Consider the following 11,086-nt stretch of genomic DNA (forward strand, 5'->3'; position numbering starts at 1 on the left):
ATTATTAGGGAATAATGTAGCCAGGTCATGTGGTGGGCCAAATTAGGGTTTTAGTTGTGTCTATTTAACTTGGGCCTGTCCAAGTCGAATTAGGGTTAGGCCCATAAGTGGGCACCCCAGCCCAATAGGGGTTGGCCGGCCACCCTTCCCCTCATATAAGGAGGTGGGGCGGCTAGGGTTAGGGGGAGACCAGTTTGATTCAGATCATGTAGAACCTCGAGTTCAAGTTATCACCGTTCCTATGGGATCGGCGTGCGTGACGGCGTCTTGGACGTTCGTCCGGGTATCCAATAAAGGTGTGAGAGTTCTTGAGTCTGTCAAGGGTGATCATGCGTGCGAGAAGGTCCTCGAACTGTCGAGGGTTATCGAGCTTGGCGTGTCTATTCTGCAAGAGCTTCGGCGTTCTCCGTCGAGTTGCTCGCCGGATTGGCGTTCCCCATCTTCAGGCTACGTGTATTGCACACGTGGTTGGGAGACTTATCGGATCCTATGGATCAAGTTGGGGCCGAATGTGCGCTAGAGGGGGTCATCCCCCCAACATTAGTCTCCGAAGCTGGTATAGTCCGGTGGATCCTATCCGACGGACCATGCTAGGTTCCCATTCCTTAGCGTACTGGTTTAAACCTTCCGGCAACCAGTTCAAAACCTTCCGGCGTTTCTGCCGAACCCATCTCATCGTACCGGTCTTTTCCGGTAGCTTTGTCATTAAAATCTCCTCGGCGAAGTCGAGAATGTCTCGGAAACAGTGCCTGTCAGATACATGCGCACTATTTCTGACGCCACAGCGTCAGGGGTCACTTCCCTTCGGCTTCTGCGCTCGCATTAAATGTGCCGCACCGGATCCTCGCTGCCGTTCCGGATCCGTGTGGCCTCCCTGTGGCATATCATTTTCACGCGTGTATCTCTGCGCCACGTGGCGGCCCACGAGGCGAAGCACCGCGGCCCAGCGGTTGCCGGCCCACGAACGCCTCTCCCTACTTAAGGGTGCGGCGGTTCCACATCTTCTTCTTCCCCGCATTCGCCAAGTTCCAGAGCACTTCGTAGCCCCTGCCCTTTGTGCTCCCTTCGCTGCCGTTCGCCACCGAAGTTTTGCTCTCCGACGAACTCCTTCGAGAAGCTTCGCAGGGCTCCACCCCGTTGAGATTCACCGCAGAACTTCACACCTCCTACTCTGAGCGCCTCTCCACATCTTCTGCCTCAAGCGCTGCAGGGCCGTCTCTTCCTCATCTTCTCCATTCATCGCCATCGCCTGGTAGTTCGCCCAACTCTGGCGGCCGTCGTCTTCATCTTTCTCCGCCGCCCCAGGTTAGCCTTGCGGACTCACTGGCTTTTTCCTTCTTCATTGCATTACTTTCGGGCCGGTAGCATATTTATCCTCTCTTTTCTTTTGCTTTTTTCTCTTACTCGTAGATCTTCGCGAGAAGCTAGGTTCGGGGAAAATTGTTTCTAATTAGATCTTGGAACTTTTAGGCCAACATGTCTTCCGAAGAATATGTATCGGAATCCCACGCTAGCAGTCATCACAGCGAGAGCCCCACCGTTTCTTCCGGAGGGGAAACTCCGGTGGACCGGATCACCGACGAGCTCGAGGCGGAGCTCGCCCAAAGTGAAGCAGGTACCGGTAGCTCCGCTCAAGCTACCGGTAACCAAGGAGAAGCCGACAGCTCAAGCCAGGGCGCCGGCATAGATCTGGACTGCTACACACACGGGGCCTGGATGGGCTTCGACGTGACACAAGCTGAGATCGACTGGCTCTACCGCTCCCGGAGGATTCCGGAAGAGGTCTGGTGCCGCATCCCCGGCAAGGAGCGCCAGCCCGAGCCTCAGCCGGGTGAGTACGTGGTCTTTTCCGCTCATTTTGAGCGCGGACTAGGCCTTCCGGCTTCGGATTTCTTCCGGAGCTTTCTTAACTTCTACGAGCTTCAGCCCCATCACCTTCCGGGCAATTCCATTTTTTACCTTTCTTCCTTCACCACCTTTATGGAGGGATACACCGGTATCACTCCTTCCGTAGATAACTTCTCTTTCTTCTACTATCTTCGGAAGAACTCCATTCAGGATACCAAGCTTCTGGCCCCCAAACCGTTTGTCCGGGGTTGCATTCTCTCGCCCCGCCAAGGGAGTAACTTCTACAAGCTCTCCCGTCTGGAATCTGTCCGGACCTGGCAGAGGTCTTTCTTTTACGTTCGGAACGGCGGCCCGGAAGACTTCATCAACCTTCCGGCATATGTTCCCGGGCCCCCCTCCACGAAGAACTGGCTCCATCACCCCAAGGATGACAAGGAGTCCATACGGGTGTCCAATTTTATTGACACTAACAAGGAGGAGACCAGCCTCTGCGCGGAAGACATTGTCCGGGCCTTCCTCTCGCGCCGGGTGCTGCCTCTCCAGCACCGCGCGCACAAGATCAGCCAGATGTCGGGGCCGATGGAGCCGACACGGATCACAACTCACTGGTTGAGTGCTACTGACTTGGTCCTTAAGGCCAAGCAGATCTGCTAGCACTCGCTGAACTCGAGCGGAAAGTATGGGCTGGTCCCTTACAGCCGCAGTAACTCCCCTCCGCCTCGAGTAAGACCTCGGGATCTCCGGAAGACCTTTTACCGATATAGATATGAATCTCTTGTTCGAACTTAACTGTTTGTATTTTAGAACTTCCGCCGGATCGCCAGGGAGGAGCCGCCCTCTTTCGCCCCCAACCGGCGATTTCAGGACGACTGCGACCCGGATCCATACTTGAAGGGTAAACACAAGATGGGACCGACGCACACCGAGCACCCCGGTAACTTTTCAACCATTGATTCCGGTTCTGATGACGAGGTCACTATCCTTGAGGTACTTTACTCATCCGTTTCCTTTTACATTGTCTCTCTGTAGATCTCCGCTCAGCCCGCGCCAACCCCCAGGTCGTGGAGCGCGCTGTCCCGCTGCAGGCCGAGGTTGGCCAGGAATTCCTGGACAACTTAACGTTTCGGGGGCAAAAGAATAAGGCACCAGCCCCTGAGGCTGGCCCCAGCGAGGCTCCCCCCGCCAAGCGCTCCAAGAAGGATGGCGGCGACAAGCCCTACACCAAGAAGTGGTACCGTAGTCAGATTCCGGTCGCTTCCGGGTAAGCTTCCGATTTTCTTTCTTTCTGTCTTTTGCTTGTGAATCTTCTTGCCTCATTGCCTTTTCTAATTTCATTTTTCCTTTTCTTTCTCAGGCATGCGCTTAGCCTCACCAGGAGCGCCTCTGGCATGAGGCCGAAAGCCTCCGAGGATGCCGCCAGAACCTCTCCTCCTCCTCCTCAAGAAAGTCCGGTACCATCTGGTGCCGGCAAATCTCCAGCCTCCTCTCGGGGAGGCAACACAAGTGTGGGGCGCGCGGCCCCTGAAATTTCTCATCACCGCGCGGAGGAGGATTTATCTTCCCCTCCTGAAGCTGAAGACACCGGCGCCAGCAACATCGGCGCCGGGACCAAAGAAGCGAAGCGGATGGAACCTCCGGTTCCCCCGACCCCCAAGAAGAAGAAGAAGACCACTGCCTCCCCCTCCAAGACCGTGCCGGAACCTTCCGCGCCGGCAGCCTCTCCTCCGGCCGAGGAAACGCCGGAAGCCCCTGCGCTAACCAAGGACACAGTGCCAACTCCTCTGGCAGCTTCCGCCGGCAAACCAGCTGCTGCCAAGCCAACTCATCCGGAAGGCGCCAAGCTCACCGCTCAGCAACTTGCTGTAGTGGTCACATTCGCAACTTCTCCCTCTTTCGGCTCGCAGTCACTAGTACTGCACGCCGGCCGCGCCACCGTTGCGGCCAGTGAGAAGGCCTCAGCTCAGCTGGGCCGGATCACTGAGCTCAACCGCGACGAGGTCAACTTGGGGCCTCTGCTTGACTACACTGAGAAGTGGAATCAAGCGGATTTGTCTCCAGCCACCCGCGGCCTTGGCAAGGACAAGCTCCCGGTGATCGACCCTTCCGGCCCGCGGAGCACGGCGCAGCATCTGAGCCGGCTCAGGCGCGCGGTCAAGGAGTTCGACACCGCATGGCACGATGCCAGCGGCAACGTGGTGGTAAGTTGCACAAACCTCAAAGTTCTTTAAATTCATGCCGGTTTTCAATCTTCCGGTTTATATGTATATCCTCCCAGTCCCCGAGTTTCGGGTTGAGAACGCAGTTCTTAGCGCGAAACTTACAAAAAAACGGCATAGCCAGTCCCCGAGTTTCGGGTTGAGCACGCAGTTCTTAGCGCGAAACTCTCTTAGAAACAAAACGCCGACATAGCCAGTCCCCGAGTTTCGGGTTGAGCACGCAGTTCTTAGCGCGAAACTCTCTTAGAAACAAAATGCCGGCATAGCCAGTCCCCGAGTTTCGGGTTGAGCACGCAGTTCTTAGCGCGAAACTTTGATTGAAATAAAACGCCGGCATAGCCTTACCGGAATCTTTTAACAGGGCACCTTGGACACCCGGAAGCAACTCTTTGAGGAGCTTCTGTGGGAGCACCGGTTCCTTGCCAAGGCCCACAACAAATGCCAAGGTAAATTTTTTCTGCCTCCGGCTCCTTTTGTACCGGTTGCTTTTTTCAATCTATACTCACAAGTTTTTTGCACAGCTGCCCTTCCGGAAGCCTCCTTTGAGGACCTCTCTTCCTAGCTCTCCTCGCTCAAAGGTACCGTTTTCTTTTTCATTTGTCTTGCCTCTCTTGAATCTACTGGATCCTTTTTGTTAATCGTTTCTTCTTTCGGGTTACAGCTGAAAAGGAGCAGCTTGTCCTTGAGCATCGCCAGGCCCTGGACGCACATGAGAACATCTCTGCTGGGCTAAAGGACCAGCTCATGCAAGCTGAACTTCGACATGCGCGGGAGCTCAAGGAGGCCCAGGCTGCTGCTGAGGACAAGCTGGATGAGTCGCTAAGGGACTTGATACGCCTGCAACGTATCTATAATTTCTTATGTTCCATGCTAGTTTTATGACAATACCTACATGTTTTATTCACACTTTATAATGTTTTTATGCATTTTCTGGGACTAACCTATTAACAAGATGCCGAAGTGCCAGTTCATGTTTTCTGCTGTTTTTGGTTTCAAAATTCTACACAGGAAATATTCTCGGAATTGGATCCCACGAAGACAGAAGTCAATATTTTTCCGAGACGGACCCAGAGAGCCAGAGAAGGGCCAGAGGGGGGCCAAGGGGCCCCCATACCATACCATGGCGCGGGCCCACCCCTGGCCGCGCCACCAGGTGGGGAGGGCACCCTGGGGCCCCTCCGAGGCCGCCCTTCCGCCTATATATTCTCCCAGAAGTAAAAACCCTAAGTAACCCGGTCTTCCTCCACGAAAAGTTACGTAGCCGCCGCCATCGCGAAGCCAAGTTCGGGGGACAGAAGTCTCTGTTCCGGCACGCCGCCGGGACGGAGAAGTGCCCCCGGAATCCATCTCCATTGACTCCATCGCCATCTTCATCGCCGTTGTTGTCTCCCATGATGAGGAGGGAGTAGTTCTCCCCCGAGGCTGAGGGCTCTACCGGTAGCTATGTGGTTCATCTCTCTCTCTCCCATGGTGTGATCTTTATGTGATCATGAGCTTTGTAATCTACTTGAATATGTAGATGTTACTCTTGTCTATTATGCACTATAGAGGTTACTTTAACATGAACTCCGGAGTCACTCTCCACGGTGTGATGGTGACAGTGTGCGCATCGTGTGTGATTCCTTTATGACGTTGTGGAGTTTGTTTACTCCGGCTTGAGGTGTGCTTTTGCAGCCCTACACAATGAATGGTGTTTGTTATCCAACAAGAGAGTGTTTGAGAGTAGCATTTATTTATTCAATTATGTGATCATTATTGAGAGAGTCCACTAGTGAAAGTATGATCCCTAGGCCTTGTTTCTAAGCATTGAAACACCGTTTCCAACAAGTTCTACTACATGTTCGCTTGCTGCCATTTTTATTTCAGATTGCAATTACTACTTATAATCATCCATATTACTTGTATTTCACTATCTCTTCGCCGAACTAGTGCACCTATACATCTGACAAGTGTATTAGGTGTGTTGGGGACACAAGAGACTTCTTGTATCTTAATTGCAGGGTTGCTTGAGAGGGATATCTTTGACCTCTACCTCCCTGAGTTCGATAAACCTTGGGTGACTCACTTAAGGGAAACTTGCTGCTGTTCTACGAGCCTCTGCTCTTGGAGGCCCAACACTATCTACAGGAATAGAAGCGTGCGTAGACATCAAGCTATTTTCTGGCGCCGTTGCCGGGGAGGTAAGGTAAAAGGTATTCACATCCTTGGGTGTGGGTGCTCGAAGTTATTTCCTTTAGATTCTGCAATTGCATCTTTTTGTTTCTTGTTTTTATTTTTCACTAGTTAGGCATAATGGAAAACAACAAAAAATTTAGTGAGCTTTTTAATCTTTTTCTTGAGTTAAGACATGAATTGTTTGATGCGAAAATTAAAAAACCTAAGGAACCTTATTTGCATGCTAGTAGCAATGTTATTAGTATGAACACAATTGGGGAAGCTAGTTTTTATGATCTTTTTAGCTTCCCAGCTTTAGGGGAGAAAATTTGCTCTGATAATACTTTATCTCCCATATGCGATAACTCTAATGATGCTTGTGATATTTTAAATCCACCTACTGAAAGTATTCCTTTCAAGATACCTACGAAAATTGTTAAACTTGCTATGAACAATTGCTATTTTGGAGATGGGACTGTCCATCCTAGTGATCATTTACTCTTTATACATGAATTATCCGAGTTGTTTGAGAGTGCAGGTATTTCAAAGGACCAAGTTAAGAGGAAGCTATTCTCTATATCCCTGAAGGGCAGAGCTGCGGAATGGTATAAGATGCTGAAGAATGGTCGATCTATTGGTTGGGAGGAAATTGTACCTCTCTTTTATTCTAAATTTTATCCTCCTCATGAAGTGCATGTTGATAGGAATTACATTTATAACTTTTATCCTCGTGATGGAGAGAGTATTTCCCAATCATGGGGGAGATTGAAGTCACTAATGCTCAAATGTCCTATTCATGAGCTCCCCCGTAATGTTATTATTAATAATTTTTATGCAAGGCTTTCAGGACACCACAAGGACTATCTAGATGCATGTTTGGAGGGATCTTTCACAAACAAGGAGGATGAAGCTAGATGGGATCTTCTTGAAAGAATTCAAAGCAATACTGAAGATTGGGAGAACGACAAAGGTAAAGAATCAGGTATAAACTATGAATATGCATGCATTACGTCTTTCATTGAAACTGCTGGTTTTCAAAAGCTTAGTGATAATTATGGTCTTGATTCTCAAATTATTGTTGATTGTTGTAGAACCTATGCTTCTCATATTAATGTTCCTAAAGAAAATTGGGACGTGTATCATGAACCTTTCAAAGACACTTGCATGGAAAATGAAATTGTTGTTAATGATTGCAATAAACATGCCCAAACTTCTGAAAATACTATTTCTTATAAGCATGTTAATTTTTGTGGAATGCACAGACCTTGTGGAATTAATCAAATCGAAGATGAATATTGTATCCATCATAGGAATGAAAAAACTAGAATGTGGTACAAGGCTCTAAAAGATCTTGGTGAAAAAGTTTGTGACCTCCATCCTTTTATTTGTGAACTTTGCTATGAAGTGGGTCATTTTAATTTTCAATGTTCTGGTCATGATGATAGTATTTTGAATTTAATGAGTACTTCAAGTCTATATTGTGATAACATGATCACTTCTAATCAGCATGATGAACTTACTTTATTTTTGGGGTGTGAAGAGTTATCAAGAATTTTTTTGTTAGATATGAGTGATCTTGATATGAATAGTGTGTTGCATGGATGTTATCTCTATTGTGTTAATAATTGCCATGCCAATAACTACATACAAAGTGTTATAAAGGATGGGACTTTACCAAAATATGACAGGACTAATATGTGTTTTGTTCTTATTAATGAAAGAGAGGCATCCTCCCAAGTTTCTTCTATTGTTTCTAATAATAAACCAGGTTATGTGGAGAAGCTTCCTTTCAAGCCTCTCCCTCCTAAAGGGGAAAAGAAGAAGAAGAAGGGAACGAAAAAGAAGAAGAGGGGGAATAAAAAGAAAGAGGTAACGGCATATCCCCGCGTGTATGAGATAACGATAGGTAACCGTAAGTATGTTGCTCCTAATGATTATTATGATAATGAATCTGAGTACAATGATCTTCCTATGCCCTTTACCTATATCAGTGATCATGATTTGGAAGAGCACACTACTTTTGATACTGAAAATCTCTTTGGTACTGATGATGAAAGTAATGATGTTAGCACTATTCATGTTCCCTCAAAAGATGATATTGAAAGCTCTAAGCTTGGGGATGTTGTGCTTGAAGATCCTATATTTGAGACCTTTACTTTTAGTCAAAATGATGATATTATATCTTCGGGCTTAGATAATCGTTATAGAGATGGCTATGACACAAGTTATAATTATCCTTATGAAACTTGTCATAGTTACGATGGGATTGCCAAAAACCATTCCCTCAGTATGCAACTTGTTTACCATGTTCAAATTCTTGATAATGATCCTGCTCCAATTACTATTAATGAGAAGAGTTTTTCTTATGCCAAAAATAATGATACTTTTATGCATATGAACCATGATAAGAATGTTTTAAGTGATGGTTATATTGTGGATTTCATCAATGATGCTACTGAAAGTTATTATGAGAGAGGGAAACATGGTTATATGCATCTTAATAATATTAAGTTTACCCTCTTTATGTTGAGAATCTTGAAGTTGCGCTTGTGTTGCCTTTCTATGCTTGTTGCTTTGTGCTTTCAGTACTTGTTCCCTTACAAGATTATTTTTCATAGGAAGAGGGTTAGAATTAAAAGTGTTTCATACTTGCTTTTTGATGCTCTCTTTGCTTCAACTCTTATTTCTTGTGTCAGCATCATAAAAATCACTATGCCTAGCTAAAAGGCGTTAAAGAAAAGCGCTTATGGGAGACAACCCATTATTTTATTTCTGAAATTTTGTTTTATACTTGAGTCAAGGTGCTTGTTACTACTGTAGCAATACCTTTGTATCTTTATTTATTGAATTGTTGTGCCAAGTAAAGTCTTTGATAGAAAGTTGATACTAGATTTGGATTTCTGTGCAGAAACAGATTTTTAGCTGTCACAAAATTTGAGCTGTTCTCCCTGTAGAAAAATCGTAAAATCTTGAAAAAATTCATAAGTAATCCTCAGATATGTACGCAACTTTCATTCAACTGGAGCTTGTCCATCTGAGCATGTTAAGTGCCTCGAAAAAATTCGTCTTTACGGACTGTTCTGTTTTGACAGATTCTGCCTTTTAATTTGCATTGCCTCTTTTACTGTGTTTGAGTGGGTTTCTTTGCTCCATTAAATTTCAGTAACCTTGGGTAATGTCCAGAAGTGTTGGGAATGATTGTGTCCTTGCTGAACATGTGATTTTTTGATTATGCACTAACCCTCTAATGAGATTGCTTTGAGTTTGTGTGAAGGAAGTTTTCAATGATGAAGAGAGGAGGATGATATAATATGATCAAGAAGAGTGAAAAGTCTAAGCTTGGGGATGCCCCCGTGGTTCATCCCTGCATATTTCAAGAAGACTCAAGCATCTAAGCTTGGGGATGCCCAAGGCATCCCCTTCTTCATCAATAACTTATCAGGTCACCTCTAGTGAAACTATATTTTAATTCTGTCACATCTTATGTGCTTTACTTGGAGCGTCTGTGTGCTTTTATTTTCATTTTGTTATTTTCATTCTCTGAATAAATCGGATCCTAAACATGCTTGTGTGGGAGAGAGACACGCTCCGCTTTTTCATTTGAACACCGGTATTCTTCGTTTTACTTTTAATGTTCATGGCAAAAGCTGAAAGCCGCTGCACTTATTGCTATTTGGTTGGAAACAGAAAATGCTTCATGTGGTAATTGGTATATTGTCTTGAATAATTTGATACTTGGCAATTGTTTTTAGCTCTCAAGTAGATCATGTTTAAGCTCTTGCATCATGTCTTTTAAACCTATTAGTGGAGAACTACCGTAGAGCTTGTTGAAATTTGGTTTGCATGATTGGTCTCTCTAAGGTCTAGATATTTTCTGGTAAAAGTGTTTGAGCAACAAGGAAGACAGTGTAGAGTCTTATAATGCTTGCAATATGTTCTTATGTAAGTTTTGTTGTACTGGTTTATACTTGTGTTGCTTCAAACAACCTTGCTAGCCAAAGCCTTGTACTGAGAGGGAATGCTTCTCGTGCATCCAAAACCTTGAGCCAAAACCTATGCCATTTTTGTCCACCATAACTACCTACTATGCGGTATTTTTTTGCCATTCAAAGTAAATACTTCATGTGCTACCTTTAAACAATTCAAAACTTTATTATTCCTTATTTGTGTCAATGTTTTATAGCTCATGAGGAAGTATGTGGTGTTTTATCTTTCAATCTTGTTGGGCAGACTTTCACCAATGGACTAGTGGCACATCCGCTTATCCAATAATTTTGCAAAAAGAGCTGGCAACGGGGTTCCCAGCCCCAATTAATTAACTTTCATTAATAATTCTCTTCACATGTCTTGCCCTCATTTATCAGTAAGCAACTTAATTTTGCAAATAGACACTCCTCCATGGTATGTAAAATGTTGGAAGGCACCCGAGGATTCGGTTAGCCATGGCTTGTGAAAGCAAAAGGTTGGGAGGAGTGTCATCCATAAATAAAACTAAAGTACATTTGTAAACAAAAGAGAAGAGGGATGATCTACCTTGCTGGTAGAGATAACGTCGTTCATGGGAGCCGCTCTTTGAAAGTCTGTTTGACAAGGGGATTAGAGTGCCAACTACCATTCATTGACAACAACAAACACCTCTCAAAACTTTATTTTTATGCTCTCTTTATGATTTCAAAACTTGAAAAGCTCTAGCACATGATTTAATCCCTGCTTCCCTCTGCGAAGGGCCTTTCTTTTACTTTATGTTGAGTCAGTTTACCTACTTCCTTCTATCTTAGAAGCAAACACTTGTGTCAACTATGTGCATTGATTCTTACATGCTTGCTTATTGCACTCATCATATTACTTTGTGTTGACAATTATCCATG

This window comes from Lolium perenne, chromosome 2 (assembly GCF_019359855.2).
Source record: "Lolium perenne isolate Kyuss_39 chromosome 2, Kyuss_2.0, whole genome shotgun sequence".
Taxonomy (NCBI): domain Eukaryota; kingdom Viridiplantae; phylum Streptophyta; class Magnoliopsida; order Poales; family Poaceae; genus Lolium; species Lolium perenne.